This window comes from Ictidomys tridecemlineatus, chromosome 11, assembly GCF_052094955.1.
Source record: "Ictidomys tridecemlineatus isolate mIctTri1 chromosome 11, mIctTri1.hap1, whole genome shotgun sequence".
NCBI classification, from domain to species: domain Eukaryota; kingdom Metazoa; phylum Chordata; class Mammalia; order Rodentia; family Sciuridae; genus Ictidomys; species Ictidomys tridecemlineatus.
This window is the reverse complement of record NC_135487.1, coordinates 2,741,489-2,750,215: the sequence shown is the minus strand read 5'-3', so window position 1 is coordinate 2,750,215 and position 8,727 is coordinate 2,741,489. Positions and strand designations below refer to the sequence as shown.

Here is an 8,727-nt window from a genome sequence, read left to right as displayed (position 1 = left end):
TATTTTTCCTCCTGGTGGATTTTTTTTTTAAGCTCGCCTTAAAAAATCGTTGAAGAAATCCATGTTTGCCCCTGACTTTCTGCAGAAAGGGCATGACATTATTCTTTCTAATGAGAAAGGATATAAAGCAACCTCGGAAAGAAAAAGGAGCCCTTTTTAGCCCCACGGCCCCTGGCCCTAGCCTCTGGCAGGATTGGAGGAGCTGGGTTCCCGGGGGCTTCTCTCCCAGCCTCTGACCTCATGCAATCCACCGGCACAATGGCCCCAAATCTGCTCCCTGCTCTGTGATGAGGCGGGGGCTTGAGAAGGGGTAATCAGGACGAGAAGAAAGGGGACTTTGATGGCGTGTTCTCGGTACAAAAGGGGATGCCCGGAGCCAGATTCTAAAGCTCTTTTGCCTGGGCTTCTGAGAGATGCAGCTCAGAACTTTCCTTTCCCTAGATGATTGTCTCCGAATTGCCCAAAGAAAACAGGCATCACACTAGACTGCCCCGTCTCTGCCGAGCAGGAGGCCACAGAGAGTGCCCGGCGAGTCCCGGTGGAGGAGACGGGACCGCAGGGCAGTGGGAAGGCCAGAGGAGACAAGGAGCCAGTCACAGCGCACAGGGACGGGAGGTGGGGAGGGTGTGGACCCGTGAGGGGCTGGAATCTGCGGGACTTTGCAGCAGGTAGGGGCTGCTGTCCAGGGGAAGTGCTTCTCAGCCGTTAGAGGTCATAGCACCTGAGTTGACAGGGGACCCTGGGACAGTGGCCGCGAGCTGCGAGGCCCGAGCTGGAACCTGTGGGAAGGTTGAGTGCCGGCTCCTGGTCCACACGTTCTCCTGTGGGTGACAACGTCTGAGCTGCCCCCGCGAGTCACACACACGAAACTTAACGGAACGGGGAGCAGCCGCAGAGAGAGCTCCTGGGTCCCTGAGGAGCCTCTGGCCAGGACGGGAGCCGTGGTTCTGCGAACCGCAGTCAGCACTGAGGACCGTCCAGGTGACTGGGTCCCTCTCAGCAAAATTCAGCCACGTCAGAAAGTGAGTCCACTGGGCCAGGCTCCACGCACAAGCGCTTCTCACAGAAGCTGGTTTCCAGAAAGTCAGAGGTCAGCCAGGCAGGCGGGCGGGTGCTCTGGGAGACGGGCCTCTCGCTGGGTGAGTCGCGGCTGTTTGCGGAGCCGCTGGCGGAGTTCAGCCTCCCTGAGTGGCCGCGGCTTTGTCCAGATACCTCCTGCTCCCAAGGCGAGAGAAAGGGAAGCAAGCTAGCGCCTCACCCCGAGGTCTAGCAGGGGACACCGGGGGGCCCTGGCACCTCCCAGCTGTCCAGCCCAGGTGGTGCCCACAGGAGGAGCAGGGCAGGTCTGGGTCAGAGACCTGGAGGGGAAACCGAGGCAGGGAGCCAGGCAGGGTCTCCGAGCAGAGCGGGAGGCAGGACCTCGGGAAACACGGCCCTGCCTGGGGCTCCGTGCTCAGCTGCCCCACTGAGGGGGCACGTTTGACTTTGGCTCGGAGACAGGGCAACTGGCCCCTGAGGGCCCTGGAGAGCTGATGCCCAGCTGAAGAGGACCCTGGAGCTCAGAACCGGTGTTCTGCAGAAGAGGGGTGAGAGCCGAGTCTCACGAGCCTGCCTGGTGCCCGGCCCCCAGGGAGCTGAGCCTGGGCAGGGTCCTACGGGTCAGGGGAGGCCTGCTGGGAACAGCTTCACTATTTTGTCCACCAGGCACCGTGCAGAGCCGCGTCTCAGGAGAAGGCCTGCTACCAGCAGCTCCAGCAAGCCCTGGGCGGCTTTGGACTCTGAGGGTGGCCTCTGTGGCCAGGTCTCAGCCCGGACCCTGCGTCCTTCCTTCTTCTTGGTCCCTGGAATGTCAGGAGCTCTCACGGTGGAAGTGGGTAGGGGGACAGCTCCCCCAAGGACACAGACGCTGGAGACTCACCGAAGCCTTCCCATGTGGGGGTCCCTCCAGTCTGTGGGAGGGTGGCATGGAGCTGGGCCCCGGGAGGACCTTGCCGGAAGAGAGTTGGACGTCCCTCTCTCTTCTACAATCACAGGTCTGGGGATTCTTACATATCTGTGATGAACTATGTTCCCCTGGGGCAGTGCCTCCTCCTGCCCTGTGACATGCCACCAGCCCAGGGACACCAAATGCAGAGTCATTGTCTTTGCTTCTCCACCATCACCCAGGATGGAACCCAGCTGATCACGGACTTCAACACGGAGGGACAGAGGCCACTTGAGAATGGAGTGGCACCTTCAGGAGGAAGCCCCGGGTCCCCCATGGCCACCTGGTGTCTGTGTGCTGTTTCAGATCCGCCTGGGCAGGGCCGGGGCTCCCTGGCTCTGACGCCTCACGGCAGGGTTCACTCTGCAGAGCTCCCCGCCCGCTCTCTGCAGATCCCGCCCCATGTCGGCCTGTGCAGGTTGGGTTCCAGCGCAGATTAATGGCCCGCGGTTGCCAGCATGATTATTTCTAATAGGCTGATTTGAGAAAAAAGCGATTAATCGCTGTCACCTACAGGGTAACATCATCTCTCTGCAGCAGGAGCCGAGCATCACCACCTGCCCGGCGCTCTCTGGATCACGCCCCGGGAAGGCTCAGCACCCAGCTGCTTCTGAGCATGTGGCTCTGGGGCTCCCACCAAAGGGGGTGAGGACACTCAGGCAACCGCCCTGGGCTGTCCTCTCCTTGTGCCTCCTCCTCCTTTCTGCCACTCCCCTGTTTACTTCCTCTAAGTATCTCCGGAGACACAGCCCAGGGTTTGGGGTCACCGAGACCGAGGTTCATCTTGGATTCTGGATCCACCCCTTTGTTAGGTGGCATTCTGCAGTCGCCCCTCCCGGTGCCTCTGCCTTCTGCCTGTGAATGGGGTTATCATACCCTACTCCAGAGTGGCTGGGTCTACGGCACTCAGCGCCTGCCGGTGTCCTTTACCCCATCCTCCCTGACCTCTCCTGGCCACATCACACATCTCGGAGGGGCCCGCCACTTCCAGCCCTCACCCTGAATCACGGTGTGGCTTGGCTTCCAGACAGTGGGTGGCTCACAGGGGACACTGTGGTCTCTTCTTGGTCACCCTTTTCTTTCTCGTTTTCCTCTTCCCTTAACTGCGTCTTTGTCCTCGGAAAATCTGCCAACACCCAGGCAGACCAGGGTGTTCTGTTCAGAGCTGAAACCTGAGACCAGCTCACTCTGAGCTGGGGTACCTGGACAGCGCTGGCCATCCAAAGGCGCCTCAGCCAAGTGTCCATCTGAGCAGGAGAGCCACAGAGACGCCCAAGGTCCGTGATAGAGAAACATGGACCAGAACTGAGGGGAGTGGCTGCCGTGACGTGGCAGGGAGGACAGACTGCCTGGGACAGACAGGCCTGGGCCCGTCACCTCTGTGGTCAGTTTGAGGGGCTCCACTTCACATGAGTCTGTTCAAGTTCTTTCCTGTCTCTTATTGACTTAGTAAGAGTGAATGACAAAGATTGGCTCACCTCTCTGTCCACTGTCCATCTGCTCATCAACCTGTCCTTTGTCCACTCATTAGTCCATCCATCCATCCAAGCCACCAGTTTATCCTCCAGCCCAACAACCACCCGTCCATTCAGGTGTCCATGTATCCACACGTCCATCCACCCGTTCATTCAGCTATTTGTTGGGGAAGAAAAGTTTTCTTCACCCCTCCTAAGTTTGTATCTGAACCTCTGTGGCAAAAAAAACCAACAACAACAGCTTATCAAGAGGAAAACGACAGGAAATGTGTTCTCATGTGAATTTCATGTCCACATATATATGAAAGACACCCAGAGAATGGATGGATCTTTAAGAGGGGGTGCTGGGTTCCAGGTCATGCGTCTCCAGGGGCAGCAACGTGGGCGATGCTCCCTGGAAAGCTTGTTAACCTGGATCCCTCTGGTGCGTCTCCAGGCCTAGGGCTTAAAGTCGTCTTAGTGTTAACCTGTGTTCCCCCTGGAGGAGGCTGGACAGGATCCTTTCTGTCTTTGTAGATCTGTGTTCTGCTTTTCTGACAATGGAGTGAAGAGAGCTTTCATGTACCTGCTCTTCTTAATCGGATCAGCTCAACAGCCCTTCGTATCCTGGGATGGTGTGCTCGCCTCTCCCCCACATCCGTCCACCCATCCCTGTGTCCTCCCACTAACTACCATCCACTCATCCATCCATCCATCCATCATCCCCTCCATCCACCCTTCCTTCCATCCGTCCATCTGTCCGTCCATTCATCTGTCCATCCATCCATCCACCCACCCATCAGTGCAGGCATAACAGGCATCCTTAGGGCCCATGCTGGGCCATGCGCTTGGTATGGTGCGGATGCAGAGATGGCACAGAATCCTCGCGTCTCTGTCCTGCAGAGGGAAGCCTCAGCAGTCAACAGGGACTGGCTCTGAGCTCACAGGGGCGGGAACAACAGTTCCTCCAGAGGGACTGGGGCACCCATGGAAGCTGATCCAGAAGAGCAATGCAGGCAAGCACCGTGGACAAGGCAAAACAGGAGTCCTGGTGGCCTGGGCAGGGGCTGATCCCTGTGGGGAGGCATCTGCATGGGGACAGGGGTGTCCACAGGACCCTGAAGCTTCTGGACAAGGTGAGGCCCGAGGTGAGTCCAGGAAGAGGAGGTAGGGCAGGTGCCAGGAGCCCTGCACACACCCAGCTGAGTTGGTGCACTCCAGGCACATCAGGGAGGCAGAGCGCATGCGTGAGGCACGGGGTTGACCTCGTACCCAGGACCCTGGCTCGTCACTCATGAGGGAGCCCTGGTGAGAGGTGCCTTAGTCATGTGGCTGGGCAGGGACAGCCTCTCACAGATGGAAGGCATTGGGGAAAGGTTTCAGTCCCTTCAGGGCTGGTGTTTCAGCAGCTCAACCAACACCAAAGCATGGCACAGGCTGGCTGGGAGCGAGAGGGTGTGCCCAGGGCGCAGGCTGCCAACTCAGCCCTCAGTGTTGCTCTTGGCTCGTGGGCAGATGCAGCAGGCAGCTTTGGGGCGAGTGGGTGGATTGGCAATGCAGCCAGAGTACACTGGCTGAACGGTGTCACACAGATGCTTGGGTGACACCACGAGTCAGGTGCTTTCATAACCCCCTGTTTACAAGGGAGACACAGAGAGGTCAGGCAAGCTTGCTACTGTCACACAGAGGGCAAGAGCTGTACCCGAAGCCCAGGGAGCGGCTCTGGAGTCCACGTCAGGCCTGCTGTGCCGCTCGGACCCTGAACACCCTTAACTGCAGCAGATGGGCCTGGACGCCAGGCTCTTGGCTCCTGTGCTCTGTCTGCAGCATGGACACGGCAGAGGCCCACTGTGGTGGACAGCTCTTCTCGCTTCCTCCTTCCTTTCCACCTTGCAGACACACGTCCCTCTAAGTGGAAATCACAATTTACGTGTATCTGTCGCTCAGCAGCAGGGTTTGCAGCTTATACAGGTAACTGAGTAACAGAAGGAGAAACGAAGAGAGGCCAGCCTGGCTAAGTGGCAGTGGACCCCCGGCTGGGGCCAGCGACAGAGGCAGAGCAGCTGCAGCCCAGAGGCTGTTCCCTGCCTCACGCGGGGCCTCACACAGTGGCAGGGAGCTGCTATCCATCCTGGACGGCCATTTGTTATCAGAAAATGAAGGTGCCGGCAACTAGCGGGATGCGTGCTATGAGTTTATTCCATTCAGAAAACTCACATGCACACACACACACACACACGCACACGCACGCACACACACACAGGCACGCACATCCACACATTCATGCACACACATGCACACACACGCGCACACACACGCACACACATGCACACGCACGCACACACACACAGGCACGCACATCCACACATTCATGCACACACATGCACACACACGCGCACACACACGCACACACATGCACACGCACGCACACACACGCGCACACACACACGCACACACACGCACACGCACGCACACACACAGGCACGCACATCCACACATTCATGCACACACATGCACACACACACACACATGCACACACACGCACACACACACACACGCACACACACACATGCACACACACACACACACGCACACACACACACATGCACACACGCGCACACACACACAGGCACGCACATGCACACACATGCACACACATGCACACACGCGCACACACACACAGGCACGCACATGCACACACATGCACACACATGCACACACACACACATTCATGCACACACATGCACACACATTCATGCACACACATGCACACACATGCACACACACACACACACACACACACACACACGCCTGCGCACGCCTGGCTCAGGACGCCTGTCCTGCTGGTCCTCCTCGTGCTTTCCTCAGTGATGAAGATGCTGCCTGTGCCCAGATGCTCCCGGGGCCTGGGTCATGCTTGGCTGAGGGTGGCCTCTGAGGGGCAAAGGCTGATGACCGGGGGAGGCCTGGTCCCAGTGACGGAGTCACTCTAGCGGATGAGGCTGCCCCCAGGGTGGGATGATGTCAGGGCCAAGGGAGGGAAGGGAAGGCGCGGGCGTGTGCTGCGCCTCCTCCCTGTGGGCAGCCCCTCCTGGCCAGGGCTCCCTCCCGCTCCCTTCCAGGCTGTGTTCCTCCCTCTCTGCCTCCCCCCTGAGGTCCCTGGCCTGCACTTAGCAGTCAGGGAGCTCCGCCAAGCTCTCCTGGCCGTGGCTCCAGGCCCTTCCACCTGCTCTGTGCCTGTCGGGCACCAGCTCCCAGAGCCCTGGCCCTCGGCCTAGAGGAGACCCAGAGGAGGGGTCAGGCTACAGCCATCATCGCCCAATGCCAGCGAGAGCAGGACCTGGCGGGGAGGGCCGGACTCTGAGGAGCGCCAGTGTCTGTGCCCTGAAGGAGAGTCACATGGCACAGTGGACTTCACAAGGACAGGCCATCTGGGGGGCCGCTCAGGTGACCTGGAAAGGAGCAGAGCACCAGAAGGGCAGGGCATGACGGGCTCCACGGCTGGCTTTGAAGATGGAGTGACCACAGGAGGGGGCACGCAGAGGGGCACATGGAGGGGTTGGTCCTCTAGGACCTGAGTGACAGCCCGGGAGAAGACGGGGACCTCAGTCCTACCCCCACGGGACAGGGTCCTGCCAACATCGAGAGGGGTTTGCGGGTGCAGTCTCCGCAGCCTCGCTGAGACCGCAGCAGGCCCACCAGCAGGCCGGACCCAGTGGAGGGCCTCTGACCACAGGGCTGGGAGCCGTCACAGGGCCGCGAGAAGCCACGAAGCAGCGGTGACTCGTGGAGAGAGACGACAGACAGAGGGGAGCCCCTGCACCTCCCCCGTGGCCTGGGGCGTCCTGTGGGAGGTCCAGCGGGTGCTGCCCTCGGCTGAGCCAGCCCGGCCTGTGTGCACCTTAGAGTGGAGCCAGCGGGGACCGGCCTCTCACGCTCTGAGTGAGCTGGCCATTTGGGGGCCCGACCTCTCCAGGCTCCTCTCCCCTGGCCCCTGGCTCCCCTGCCCAGGCCCCGCTGGCCCTCATCTCAGGCCCGAGCTCTCCCCGCCTTGGCCCCAGCTCGCTGCCCCCCTGGACCTCGACCCCACCTCCGCCCGCTCTCTCCTCCGTCCTCCTGCTCACGTGCCTCCTGTGCCCTCCAGGGAGCGGGTGAGTTTCCCGCGCTGCTGAAACAAGGGGCCACAAACTGGGGACCCAAAGGACATCCGTCTATTGTCACACAGACTGGGGCTTAGAAGCGGGGGTCACCTGCGGGCAGGGCTGGCTCCCGAGGGCGCCCAGCTCAGGCCTCTCCCTGGCCTCGTGGTTTGGTGGTGGCCCTGCCTGTCCTGGGTTCTGGAGGTGCCACTCTGGCCTCCACCTCTGGCATCATGAGGTCCCCCCTCCAGCAGGTCTGTGTCCCCCTCTGTAAGGACTTCAGTCAGATTGGACCCATCCCCAAACCTGTTCCCTGCTGACCTGACGGTGGCTTCTCATGACATCTGCAAAGACCCCGGGTCCATGTGAGGTCACGTCCAGAGGCAAGGGGGTGAGGACTTCGACGTGGTTGAGGGTGGGAACGGTGTCCCTTGTCTCCGTTGGCGGCCGTGCAGATGATTCACTGTGTGATGAGATTGGGGCTCTCTTGGGGTCTCAGGCTCAGTGCTCCCTGTCACTGGGCCTCTTGGCTGCAGGACCCCCTCTCCGGGCTGGGCTGGCAGTGCAGTGCCTCTCCCGACTCCCACTCGGCTGTTCCTTCCTGAAATCACAAGCGCCCGACGCTCCCCAGCACAGTCAGCCCCCACCGCAGAGCTCCCTGGCCTTGGCTCCATTTGCACAGGAAAACATGGGAAAGTTATTCTGCTCTAATTAATTTCCCTTGGCTGCGTTTCCACCCTGTCTCGCCCTCGGAATGCAAACCTAAAACGGGCCCGGTGTGTCCATTGGGCGGCTTGCCCTGGCCACTGGTCCTTCTCCAAGTCGTCGGCCTGTCCCATCCAGATGGAGGCCTGTTTCTGCTCACTCCCCCTCCTCTCCTGCTCTCAACCCTGGGTCCAGAGTCCCCAGGCTGGGGATGACGGGTCTTTCTAGAGATGCACAGCAGGCCCATGCCGGAGGTGGGCTCTCCTGCCTCCAGGTGGCCGGCAGCTCGCCCTCCCCTGGTTCCCAGCACTAGCTCCTGCTCCTGCTGGGGTGGCTGACCTGGCTAGGGGACGCAAGGCAGGTACCCAAGTGTGTCAGTGAAAGCTCTCGCCAGGTCACTTGTGAGACAAGGGGTGGCGACAGTGAAGGTCCTGCAAGCCAAGGG

At 60.3% G+C, this 8,727-nt stretch overlaps 1 long non-coding RNA gene across 2 annotated transcripts in view; it reads right to left on the bottom strand.

Annotated features, from left to right (window-relative positions):
- LOC110599056 (uncharacterized) overlaps positions 1-8,408 on the bottom strand; it is a 42,420-nt gene extending 34,012 nt beyond the window's left edge. Inside the window, exon 1 of one of the 2 annotated variants that reach the window (XR_013427347.1) lies at positions 7,899-8,408. This is a non-coding gene — a long non-coding RNA (uncharacterized LOC110599056). The remainder of the gene's footprint in view (positions 1-7,898) is intronic. The other variant, XR_013427346.1, reaches the window with a different exon arrangement.
- Positions 8,409-8,727: the final 319 nt, after the last annotated feature.